At 37.4% G+C, this 14,136-nt stretch overlaps 1 protein-coding gene across 1 annotated transcript in view; it reads right to left on the bottom strand.

The window, feature by feature from the left end:
• Positions 1–2,824, bottom strand: part of LOC119838880 (spectrin beta chain, non-erythrocytic 1-like) — a gene marked incomplete at its 3' end in the record, with an annotated part of 40,787 nt that extends 37,963 nt beyond the window's left edge. Inside the window, exon 1 of the mRNA XM_038365023.1 lies at positions 2,701–2,824. The remainder of the gene's footprint in view (positions 1–2,700) is intronic.
• Between the last annotated feature and the right edge of the window lie 11,312 nt (positions 2,825–14,136).

Genomic DNA, 14,136 nt, shown 5'->3' with positions numbered 1-14,136 from the left:
TTCGAAATTCAAATGTAATATTTTTTTATAATTAAGTGTAACAGTATTTATGGCCAGACTAAGTATATGGGCTGATGACGAAACAATTTTTTAAAAACTTTTGTACGTCCATTGAATTTTATAAAATAACTCGTTTCTATTTGTTTATGGACTGGGAAGGGCGAGGAGAAGGAGGAAATAGGCCTCCGACCACTCACAGTACGACAATAGCAAGCCATTATTTCACGCCGGTTTTCTGTGGGGGTGCGGTACTTCCCCGGTGCGAGCTGACCCAATTCGTGCCGAAGCGTGTTCGACTACCATATAGAAAACCATTTTTCGAGCTTAGCGCGACCAAACATACTATGTAGAACTCTCCATATGGCCTACGACTCTATAATAGACATATATACATCCACGGTACATATCTGTTTAATGTATGTGGTGATGACGTCACGCAGCCTTTTTTTTGTCCAGGACCTTATCGGCCCATGATGTCATCGATATAGGTACGTACGTGGTCATAATACGAATATTTTAAATTGCTCGTCCGTTTATCATAACTACGTTTGTCTTACCAGCTTAGGCTGTATTCGTATAAGCTGGTGTTAAAAGGATATTGTGTGTTTGTTTGTGAGTTTATTCATTCGTAAAAATTTACTGGAGCGATATTGAAAATTCCTTCGTCGGACGACGTTGCGTTGTTTTCGACAATATTTTTTTGATAATTGGTCTCATTTAGAAATTAAAGACTTTTTAACGGATTTTAAACGCGATTTATTCATTATTAGCTGCGACCCGCGTTTTCTCCTGCGTAAGTCCGTATCCCGGAGGAATATCGGGATAAAAAGTTGCGTATGGGTTATTCCAGTTGTCCAGCTGTCTACGTACCAAATTTTATTGCAATAGGTTCAGTAGTTTTTGCGTGAAAGAGTAACAAACATACACATACATTCATCCTCACAAACTTTCCCATTTGTTTGCTGTTTTTATGAAGTGATATATTTTTGTGCACTTCTATAATTTGATTGTCTTATATTTTAATTTGTTTATTTAACGCTTTTGCCCGCGGCTTCGCACGCGTCAATTCGGGGTAGTCTAATAGATCTTATCATACATATAAACCTTCCTCTTGAATCACTCTATCTATTTAAAAAAACCCCATCGAAATCCGTTGCGTAGTTATAAAGATTTAAGCATACATAGGGACATAGGGACAGAGAAAGCGACTTCGTTTCATACTATGTAGTGGTAGTGATGACAATACCCAATAACTTGAGAGTAACTTAGAGCTTACAATAACTTGGCGATTACTTATTTCCACGATCCGCACGGGAATGTTAAGCCAATGACAAACTTAATTACGTCATATAGATATGGTAATACGACGGTTTAAGTGGTTTAGTCATTACGCGTGTACGACAAACGGACTGACAAACACAATTCTGGAATTTACCGCACCGTTTAAGGATTGACTTTAACAATATCCATTTAAATTTAACATAGTTAGTTTTTTAGGGCTCCGGACCCGAAGAGTTAAACCTAAGGCCCTATCACCTAAGGTTCACTTTTCCTATACAAATATCATATATCATCTAGCTCTAGCAGTTCACCCCCGCTTCGCCCGTGATACATATTATCATATATAGCTTGGGTCAATCAGTGTTTTCAGTTTCTAGAGATTTCTGTGATTATATTACAAACATACAAACAAAAACACATAATGTTTCCCCTTTGTAATTATAGTTCTGATAACATCTAATTCTTTTTGCGGATGCCGAGTTAAATTTATAGTTAATGAGATGGCGGGTGACGCGCCTCATTTGCCAAAAAAAATACGACTTCTTCTATTTTTCCTATCCTACTATCCTACTTCCTATCCTACTAATATTATAAATGCGAAAGTTTGTAAGGATGTGTGTGCGTTTGTTGCTCTTTCACGCAAAAACTACTGAACCGACTGCAATGAAATTTGGTACGTAGACAGTTGGACAACTGGAATAACATATAGGCAACTTTTTATCCCGATATTCCTACGGGAAACGGACTTTACGCGGGTGAATCCGCGGGGCGCAGATAGTATAAATATATATCCGAGACTTGTTTAGGCTTCAGCTAAGTAGTAAAGTTAGCACTCACTTACTAATTAGGACGAATCTAATAAACCCGTACTGTGCATGTACTTCTAAAATACTGGTATATCTGTCAAGATTTATAATGTTAAATTTCATTGCAATCAGTTCAGTAGTTTTTGCGTGAAAGAGCAACAAACACACACACACATCCTTACAAACTTTCGCATTTATAATATTATTAGGATAATATAACTTATGCGGGTCTTTAGACAACTTTGGTCAAATTGAATTAGCTGTGTTGCGAACTATAAAAAATATAGAAATCATTTTAAAAATAATTATTTTCAATTTGTAACGCCTGTATACTCGTAACAAGCTCTAGAAAAACGATCATCAGTAAAAACAGAGACAGCCATGTCTAAAGTTGGCATAAGAAACAACAGACGCATCCCGCCACGAAAAAAAAAAAAAAAACAAAAAAACATCAAACAGCTTCTCAATTCAAAATCCGCACAAATTCATACCGGCCACAGCACGAGCGGCACGCGAAATCGTTCGGAATTCGAAATTCTCCACACACGAAAACTGGTCACATTGAAAAAAAAAAAAAAAAAATAAAAGAATACTCCAAATTCAAAATTCGAACTTTTCTCACTGCAATCACAACACAGACACAGATCACAGACCTATCCACACGGCACACACCGTTAGCCTATGTTATGTTATGTTGCGTTACGCGACGCACACGCTCCGAGTGTCGGCGGCAGACTGACGGTTATGCCGTAAATGGCGCGTTTCCGTCATCGCGAAGAATGTTGAAGATCCGCAGGCGGCGCGTTAAATTGTTAATTGCTGGCTAGATTTGTTCGCGCGGCTTTGTTTCCATACTTACAGCTAGCCGATATTATATACAGTTAAATTCACTTGTAACAAGTATATTATGCATAAATCAGTGCTGCTAGTTGACTCAAAAGTCACTGCAGCTTTATACTGAGAGGCCCCTTTTGATAACAGACGTTGCCGCACAGTGCTTGTGTTATTTTTCAGGTTGTAAGTTTTAATGTGTAATATTTAGTTCAAATTTTTAAATACCTTTGTTTTTTTTTTCACAATTTTTCTGTATATGTGTGGCTTTGTTATCAATAAATATTTTATTTATTTATTTATTCTTCATTTTTTTTTATTGAAGACCGTGTCTTATTAATATGTTTTAGTGATCCTATGAGGCAAACGGCCAGTTACACGTCAATTTTATACTTTTTGATTTATATTCGCATACACAAATGGTTGAAGTGATATTGATAACGTTTTAAATCCTATATACTATATACTATCCTACTAATATTATAAATGCGAAAGTTTGTAAGGATGTGTGTGTTTATAGCTCTTTCACGCAAAAACTACTCAAGGGATTGTAATTAAATTTGGTACGTAGACAGCTGGACACCTGGAATAACACGTAGGCAACTTTTTATCCCGATATTCCTACGGGATACGGACTTACGCGGGTGAAACTGCGGGGCGCAGCTAGTATGTTATAATAATAAAACGGTATTTAAAAAAATATTTGAACCTGTTTTGCGTAAATTTCAATGTAATTAATAACCATTAATCATACAATATACTGTAGGGGATTTCAAAAAATAACTAAAACTTTTGTTTCAAGGTTTATTAAAATCCCAGTTAAGCTCCGGCAAACCCTGGACCTGGACCTGCGGCCTGCGGTTCGCATGTATATATATCTACATTAATATTTCCTACTGATATTATAAATGCGAAAATTTGTAAGGATGTGTGTGTGTGTTTATAGCTCTTTCACGCAAAAACTACTCAAGCGATTGTAATTAAATTTGGTACGTAGACAGCTGGACACCTGGAATAACACGTAGGCAACTTTTTATCCCGATATTCCTACGGGATACAGATTTACACGGTTGAAACCGCGGGGCGCAGCTAGTAGGGCTATATGTGTACCACGGGCGAAGCCAGCGCGAACAGCCTAGTATTATATGTAGAGGTAGACGATTGAGGATGTTGTAAAAAGTGTGAACTAAAATGGCATATGTATGTACACCACGTATCTACCATTTTATTATATCACACAATGGTATGGATCGACACTAGTAGGTACGCGATAGGTGTGACAAATAAGTGCCGAACAAAGAAAATCAATCAAAGCTACTCAATCATTATTATGAGGTTACTAGCTGCGCCCCGCAGTTTCACCCGCGTAAGTCTTTATCCCGTAGGAATATCGTGATAAAAAGTTGCCTATATGTTATTCCAGTTGTCCAGCTATCTACTTACCAAATTTCATTGCAATCGCTTGAGCAGTTTTTGCGTGAAAGAACAACTAACACATACACATCCTGGGTGGCCGAGAGGCCAGCCGTTGCTCGTGATCAAATTTTTTCTATTCTTTCAAAATTTCTCACACACATCCTTACAAACTTTCGCATTTATAATATTAAGTAGGATTAGTAGGATATAGTAGGAATTTCTCTCCATTGTAAACCCAGGGATACAATCAGGGTTTAGGCATCCAATCAGGGTTTATATGATCCATCATGCTGGCCAAGTATAGGTTTCTCTTCCACTGCAGGCAGGGTCAATTCTCAGTTCTATGAAGGAAGCTAGCCACCCAAGCTAAGTACAAGACGAAATGTGTTTTTAGCTCATGTTTGTTTTCTACAAAAAAGGTCACCAATGTCCCCCTGGGGCCAAGGAAAGGACTAAAGTGGAAAAAACACTCCACATAAAAAAAATGGGAAGAAATGATAAAGGTGTCCCATCCAGTGCTGATTGGAGGTTATTATGCAACAAAACAGTCTATACGGTTGGTAATTAAGAACCCCCTTAGTCTAGATCTCTCCTCAGGGTGGAATGGTTATAGAAAATCATTCATTCATTCATTACTAGCTGAACCGGCAAACGCTGTTCTGCCTTACTCTTATAATTTAGGGGTATGATAAATGGATGTTGGCCGATTCTCAGACCTACCCATACGGACATGCACAAAAAATTTCATGAGAATCGATCCAGCAGTTCCGGAGGAGTATGGTAACCAATGTTACAATGGCGTTTTTTAGAATTGTCCGTTTCTCGCTATATCTATCTCTATCACAATGGGGTTGAGGTAGATAACTTTCAACCCTCTGCACAGTCGCATAGAGCCCAATTTCCTACGGAACCACAGCGATACCATACGGAACCCGCTAACAGTTTACAGCGAGCGGTGATTAGTTAGACACTTATTAGTCAGAGATAATTCAGGTTATTTATGGATTATGACCGTCATTTGTCTCTGCTCTAGAGACTTTTTTATATTATATTATATACTTTACAAGGACATACCAACAAACTTTATTATCTAAGGTAGTAATTCGCGTACATTTATTCACATATTTTACGATCGACTACAAAAAAATCGTTTTTTGTTTCTGTTAGCTCACAACTTTTTATCGGATGAATGGATTTTGATAATCTTATTATATTGGAAAGCTAGTGCTTATCATGTGCTTAAGAAGATTTATTTATATATATCTTAGTACATTACATTTATTATCGTTATTTTTTATATCCGTCTTGGAACAGCGGTCACGACCGCGTGGACTTGGGTTCGATATTCAGAGGAATCAAACAAAAATAAGTTTCTGTGGGAGCATCATTTTCCGCGTAAGCTAACAGCAAATATATAATTGAATCTTACCATATAATATGAAGCTGAACAGGTCGCTTGTTACTTTTAAAGTAACAAAGAAAGAATGAAAGAAAGTGCTTTTATATATTATACTATCACTACATAGTGTAAAACAAAGTCGCTTTCTCCGTCCCATGTCCCTATATATGCTTATATCTTTAAAACTACACAGCAGATTTGATTGGTGGACATTTTTCTAATAGATCGAGTGATTCAAGGTTTATGTGTTTAATAACATCCATTAAACTACTCCGAATTAAACGCGTGCGAAGCCGCGGACGAAGCGTTGTTTAAGAGTAAAAAAGATAACTTCGAAGTCGCTAACATAACATTATATGCCAATTTATTTGAGTTTTCTCTATGTATTATCGACATGTCGTGGAGGAAATAGGCTAATCTTATACCTTTAAACGAGCAATTCTTGTATATATATATATATATATATCTATTATATATATAAAATTCTCGTGTCACAGTTTTCGTTGCCATACTCCTCCGAAACGGCTTGACCGATTTCTCTGAAATTTGGTAAGCATATTGGGTAGGTCTGAGAATCGGCCAACATCTATTTTTTATCCCGATATTCCTACGGGATACGGACTTACGCGGGTGAAACCGCGGGGCGCTATATATATATATATATATATATAATTGGAATCTCGGAATCGGCTCCAACGATTTTCATGAAATTTAGTATACAGGGGGTTTCGGGGGCGATAAATCGATCTAGCTAGGACTTTTTTTTAGAAAATGTCATATTCATGTTTTTTTTTTTCCTGACATCTATTGGTGAATAATAATACTATTTTGCTTCGTAGATAGCTGGACAACTGAAATAACACATAGGCACTTTTTGTACCGATATTCCTACGGGATACGGTTACGCAGCACGCTTACGCGGTTTCAACCGCGGGTCACAGCTAGTATATCTATGAAATGACCCATTGGCCACTGGCTTATTCATATACAGCTAGTTGCCTATTTCCTTCCCCTCGCCCTACCCAGTCCATTCCTTCTTTCCAGTCATCAATCCTTTCCTTATCCCTTATTCCTTAAAAGCGGGCAGCGCATTCTCAGAGGTCTGAGCCTCTGCGAATGTTCATGAGCAGTGGTGATCGTTTACCATCAGGCGAACCACCAGCTCAGTTGTCCGATTTGACATAAAAAAAAAGTTGCCCGCAGCTTCGCCCGCGCCGTCTTAATAAATTTTCATGGTACAATCTTCTAATTAATTCACTCTAAGCTAATTTATACCCTATACTGGTAGAATTTATCAAAATCCTTTCTTAGCGGATGCCTACGTCATAACATCTATCTGCACGCCAAATTTCAGCCCGATCCATCCAGTGGTGTGGTTTGGGCTGTGCGTTGATAGATCACTGTATCAGTCAGTTACATTTGAGTTATGTATATATTTAGATTGAACTGGCGGTATGCCCCGGCTTCAGCCGTGCACTAACCTATGCAATCCCATCTTACTAATATTATAAATGCAAAGTTTGTGAGGATGGACGTAAACTACTGAACTGACTGCAATGAAATTTGGTACGTAGACAGCTGGACAACTGGAATAACACATAGGTATATTTTATCCCGATATTCCTACGGGATACGGACTTACTCGGGTGTAACCGCGGGGCGCAGCTAGTATGCCATAACACTCAAGAATCACGTACGTATCCGAAGGTGAAACAAATTTAGAAATTAACAAACTTTTTAACGGATTTTAAACGCGATTTATTCATTATATTATCAACCCGACGCTTCGAACACTTTACAGAGAGCGTGGTCAAGGGAGACACGTTTAAAATCCGTTAAAAAGTTTTCAATTTCTAAATGTATAATACCTACTCGCGTAGACTCAAACACAAGAAAATACTATGAAACAAATTTAATGTGTCCTATATAATAGAAACAATAATTTCACCAACGTTGGCTGAAACCAATACTCCCCCCCCCTCTCCCCCCTCCACCCTCCACCCTCTCTATTACTAACTACGATAAATTAACCAATCAGACACATCAAACGAAAATGTTTTTTTTTTTTGCTTTTCGTCCGTCCATGCGCACGTCGGAAATAGAGATTTCTATAAACATGAGGCTACCATCTGCGACACGTGCTCACCACCCGCTGCGGGGCGAGGTGACTAGTGACACGTAAGGGCGTACCACTAACGGGAGCTTATACTTGAAAATACAGATTTATTTCTCAAAAGGAATTAAGGATGCAAATTTTTAGCATGATTATATTAGCTTCATATATATATATCTTACTTCCTACTCATATTAGAAATGCGAAAGTTTGGAAGGACGTGTGTGTGTGTGTTTGTTGCTCTTTCACTCAAAAACTACAGAACCGATTGCAATGAAATTTGGTACGTAGACAGCTGGGCAACTTGAATAACACATAGGCAACTTTTTATCCCGATATCCCTACGGGATACGGACTTACGCGGATGAAACCGCGGGGCGCAGCTAGCGAGCTAGACTCGATTTTGACCCACTTCAAACGGACAGATTTAATTCAAACTTTGTATGCTTACGCAAGCATCGGCGATGATACAATGAATTCATAAGGTTTATCTTATTATCCTGATTGCGATCGTCTGGAGTAAAAAGTTTCCTTACGTGTACTCTGTACAGGAGGCAGTGAGACAATTAAGTTGTTTCTATGATTGAAGCGTGTTTTTTTACTTATTCTTTAATATATAGTACAGTGGAAACGTTTGTAACTTCACTAAGTGCCATAGGCTAGGTTATATATGTACCACGGGCGAAGCCGAGAGAAAAAGCTAGTTTATATAGTTACCATTCGAATTCTGTCAGTGGTTTAATGTTTGTAAAATAACTTCCTCTGTCAATATCGCATAAAGAAGTGATAGATAGGTATATTTAGAAGCAGTTTCAGATATAGAAATATTTTTTATACCTATATACTAACTAGCTGCACCCGGCAAACGCTGTTCTGCCTTACTCTTATCATTTAGGGGTATGACAAATTGATATTGGCCGATTCTCATAGATACCGGATAAGCACAAAAAATTTCATCAAAATCGGTCAAGCCGTTTCGGAGGGGTATGGCAACGAAAACTGTGACACGAGAATTTTATATATTAGACGATACCACACTGACGAGTCTGTTTGTAGGTTTGAATACTGACTCCGATCGTGTATAGCAAGCCTAATGAGCAAGCGGCATTCGGATTTTGAACTCCATAGCGGTGAAACAATCACTTTATACATATACAAGTGGCATGAGGGACTATTTAATTAAGACATTTATTTATGTACTAGCTGCGCCCCGCGGTTTCACCCGCGTGAGTCCGTGTCCCGTAGGAATATCGGGATAAAATGCTGCCTATGTGTTATTCCAGTTGTCCAGCTGTCTACGTACCAAATTTCATTGCAATCGGTTCAGTAGTTTTTTGCGTGAAAGAGCAACAAACACAAACACATCCTTAGAAACTTTCGCATTTATAATATTAGTACGATAGTTTAGTAGCATAGCATAGTAGGATAGGATAGGTCGTAGGATGGTGCGGAGTCTTATCCCGACTTCTTTCCTTAGATTGCTGTCAAAATATGATAATGGCATATATCAAGCGATTCTAAACTTTAACAGAAGGTGATAAAGATAGTATTGCATATTGAAACTGCAATAATCTGTAGTAGTTTTACCCGACTCTACGAAAGGACGGGTAAGGTTTCTGTATGCATTTATCTTTTATCATATCTACTATAATTTTCGTGTTTGTAAAGTAGGCTTTGGGGGTTAAAATTAAATACAATAAACGTAGTTAACATAAAAATAATAACAATTAACTGCAACTGGAATGTTGTTAACAATAATCTACACAGATAAGAAACGGGGGACTAAAATCAAAAACGAAACAGCCATTTTATGACTCAGGGCGAACAAGCGGATGCGTCACATTATCGTCACCATCCACAATTAAGTCGCGGATGTATACATTAAACAGAATCTACATATAATGTCGATACGATTTTTGAAAAAGAGTAGGTGAAATATATTTCAAAGTACCAAAAGTTCAGTATCTGTACATATATTTAACGTCAATAAAATTAAAACGATTTCCAATCAAACCAAAAAGGAATCGTGCCATGCATTTGAAAACAACCAACTCGGTTGTTTTCAATCGAGTAACTAAACAAAAAAACAGTACAGTCGAATTGAGAACCTACCTTCGTTTTGAAAATGTCGGGTTCGAATGAGAAAACCATAAATTTATTATATTCCCACTGCTAAGACACAGGCCTCCAATGAGGGTCCAGACCATAATCCACCACGCTGGCCAAGTGCGTGTTGGCAGAAGTCACATGTCGCCGAACTTTTGATTCTTGGACATGCCGGTTTCCTCACGATGTTTTCCTTCACCGTTTTAAGCAGTGGTGATGTTATCCACATGTGCAGATACATTGAAAAATCAATTTATTTGCGCCTGCACGCTCGTCCGGTCTCGAACGCCGACTTATCGATTTTGAAGTCCGAGGGTCCTCACCACTGAGCCACCACTGCTTTTTTTACACGAAATCTATTCTATTATAACTGGTCTTTATTGTGACATCTTTGAGCGTCGAAAAATGTTTTTTTTATGTTTCACTTGTGACTAAAACTTACTTGTTTCTAACGTATTTTATTCTATTTTATTTATTTATTTACTTTATATGTATTCCTTCAATATATTCTACTTAATAATTTAATCGAAGGAAAATAAATAAATAAAGAGCACATGTCATTTTCAAATGAAGATGGCAGAGGGAATTCTCCTATTACAGTTTTTTTTTTTTAATTATCAGAGAATTTCCAAGCATATGTAATCACACACCCAGGCTGTATCTTAATATATAAAAATCCAGTATCATGATGTATGTTCCCAATGAACTCTTCACCAACTCAACACCGATTTTGATGAAATTTGGCATTTTATGTGTAATTTGGTTCAACTTAAGATATAGGATAGTTTTTGTTTCGATTAATTTACCGAATAATTTATAATCTTAATATTTTTAATTATTACTCAGCCACAGCAACGCGTGGCCGGGTGTGCTAGTTTAAAATAAATTGTTTAAATTAACACGCTTTTAGTAGCGTTACCTGTACGTTCGTATGCAACCGACTATTGTCTTAAGACTCGATTTTGACCCACTCGTAAGAGACAGATTTCATTCAAACTTCGAACACTTACTCGTATCAATGATCGATGACAATACAACAGTGTCACGAGTTCATCGTATTATCGTAATTAGATTCGCCGGGATTCAATAATTTCCTTACGTATACGGTATATAAGAGTAAGTGAGACAATTTAGTTGATTGTATCAATTCAGCGTATTTTTAAGATATTGAAAATACATTTATTGTTATTATATCTTATATCTTTAAACGAGCAATTCTTGTATATATATATATGATTGGAATCTCGGAATCGGCTAAAACCGATTTTCATGAAATTTAGTATATAGGGGGTTTCGGGGGCGATAGATCGATCTAGCTAGGAATCTTTTTTAGAAATAATGTCATATTCGTCTTTTATTCGCGTTTTAAACTTACTTTTTTAACAAATAGGAGGCGTTTGAGTAGTCCCAATTTATTATGACTCTTCCTGACATCTATTGGCGAATAATTAAAGTTAAAACAAAAAAAAAATACCGAGCAAAGCTTGGTCATCCAGGTACTATATAATATAATAACAACAAAACACTCGTGATTTCCTTATCGACATTCCGCCAATAGGAAATACTTAATTGACCTTAAATGCTGCATGAGATAATCTTGGCATTGTAACTTTAAATGATTGCAACGCCTTTTAGGGTTCTGTTTACCCCAGTGTTAATCCTACTATTATTATAAATGCGAAAGTTTGTAAGGATGTGCGTGTCTTTGTGTGTTGTTTCACGCAGCAACTATTGAACCGATTGCAATGAAATTTGGTACGTAAACAGCTGGACAACTGGAATAACATACAGGCAACTTTTTATCCCGATATTCCTACGGGATACAGACTTACACGGGTGAAACCGCGGGGCGCAGCTAGTAATAATATAAATACGAAAGCAAATTTGTCTGCCTGTCTTTCTCTTCTTCACACCTAACTGAATCGATGAGGATGAAATTTTCGTACAAAAATGGTAACATATAGTTAACTAAGTGCGGATGGATCCAAGAAAGGACATAAGGATAGTTTTGATCCAGATATTCCCCCGGAAACGGAAACAGTGCTTGCAAAACAACAGGAATATCTTTGTCTTTGTCTACGCGGGCGGTAAGCACACACTATTTTATAGCCAAATATTAAACTATGGATCTAGACACCCAAACTCCCACTACAAGTGACCTTGAACTAACGCACTACCATCTTTCGCACACTGTACACTCAACACGCTTACTAATAGCCCAACAATTCGTTATAATAATCGCAGCGGGCTTGCGTAAGCGCAGCGGTTGCGGCAGGTTTTTGTGACCCAATAACTTGGTGCGAGCGAGAGGCGCGCGCGAACGGGACGGACTCACAGGTGGATAGGCCGGTTCAAGTTCATTGTGATCTGTCGTTTGGGCGTGCTTTTGGTGAGATTCAATTATCGGAAGGTGTGCGGTGATCGCGATGATCGAAGTTCAAGCGACGATATCACGACATGTCGCTAGAACGACTAATCGTAAATCCTTTATTCACACGCACATTATTAGCTTTAGCTATATGTTTGCATTGACCGTCTCCTTGGTACAGTGGTTAACGAATGACCGTAGAACAGGGTTCTGGGTTCAATTCCCGGTGGGGACGCAAAAAAAAGAAAATGTCTCGGCCTGGCAGGACACAGAAGGCTGTTCATCTACTTGTCCCTAAAGTAAATCGATCAGTGAAACAGATGTACATCATCTGCCCCATACCCCACTAGGGGACACGGGACTTCACACACATATGTTTGCATTATCACCGATCCTTGATCAGTGTACAAAATTTCAATAAGACCTGTCCGTTTAGAGTGGGTCAAAATTGTGTCTTGAGTGAGTTGGTTACTACAAAACTTTAGGTTAAAAACGATCTGAAAAACACGTTTCAACGATAGAATCAATTATATTGTCTCACTTGCTCTTATATATAGAGTACACTTGAAGAAATTATTTAATCCTGGCGATCCTTTTCAGGATTTAAATAAGATAAATTAATGAAATTATTGTATTGTCGTCACCTTGATAAGTGAACACAGAATTAAATCTGTCCGTTTAGATTGGGTCATAATCAGAATCTAAACGAGTCGGATATATACAAACATACAACGCCAATAAAAGCGCATTTAAAGGTCTGAAAATTGGTACAACAGTTTATCGTGCTATCCCAATTCCTTAGAAGAACCACGCCCGAGACCATTTCATTCACATATAAGGGTGCGGCGTAGTGCCTATGCGAGCAAGTAAAGAACTCACAAACAGAGTTGTAAATTACAAAATTCTCTTATCGCTTATCTGCCAGTTATCTGTTGTATTATCGGCCCTCTTTATCACACACGACACCCATGCGAACCGAATAACATTGTGTAATACGGTGATAAGTGAAAAAAATCTATTCAATTATAAAGTTATTAGTCAGTTTCACAACTTCGGGATATCATTTTTCGAGGAATTAAAGACTTAATTTATATATATATATATATATATATATATATATATATATATATATATATATATATATATATATATATATATATATATATATATATATATATATATATATCTATATTATATATATATATATATATATATCGATTACTGTGGCGGGATCACGGGTGGCCGAGAGGCTAGGCGTTGCTACGGTTAGGCAAGATACGCAGGTTCGAATCCTGCCTCGTGATCGAATTTTTTCTATTCTTTCAAAATTTCTCAATTAAACTGACTTTTTGGCACAATTCTTGCCGAAGCATGCTCGAAAATTTCACAATATATTCTCAATTAGTTCATCCTACTAAGCCAGCCTATCCTACTGATATTATAAATGCGAAAGTTTGTAAGGATGTGTGTGTTTGTTACTCTTTCAAGCAAAAACTACTGAACCGATTGCAATGAAATTTGGTACGTAGACAGCTGGATAACTGGAATTACATATAGGCAACTTTTTATCCCGATATTACGACGAGATACGGACTTACGCGGGTGAAACCACGGGGTGCAGCTAGTATTATATAATCTAGAATCTAGATTATAATTAATATAAATAGCAAGCAAGTAAAACCGCCGGCTTTACCTAGTGCTAGACTATAAAAGGCACTTGATACCAGTCCCTGTACCCTAAACATTAATATGGTAATATAACCCTAACGAACTATCTTTGTAACAAATTACATACAAATTGGTATAGCCGTTGAGT

Source organism: Zerene cesonia, unplaced genomic scaffold, assembly GCF_012273895.1.
Source record: "Zerene cesonia ecotype Mississippi unplaced genomic scaffold, Zerene_cesonia_1.1 Zces_u006, whole genome shotgun sequence".
Lineage (NCBI taxonomy): Eukaryota > Metazoa > Arthropoda > Insecta > Lepidoptera > Pieridae > Zerene > Zerene cesonia.
Note: the sequence above shows the minus strand (reverse complement) of the source record. Positions and strands in the feature narration are given on the sequence as shown.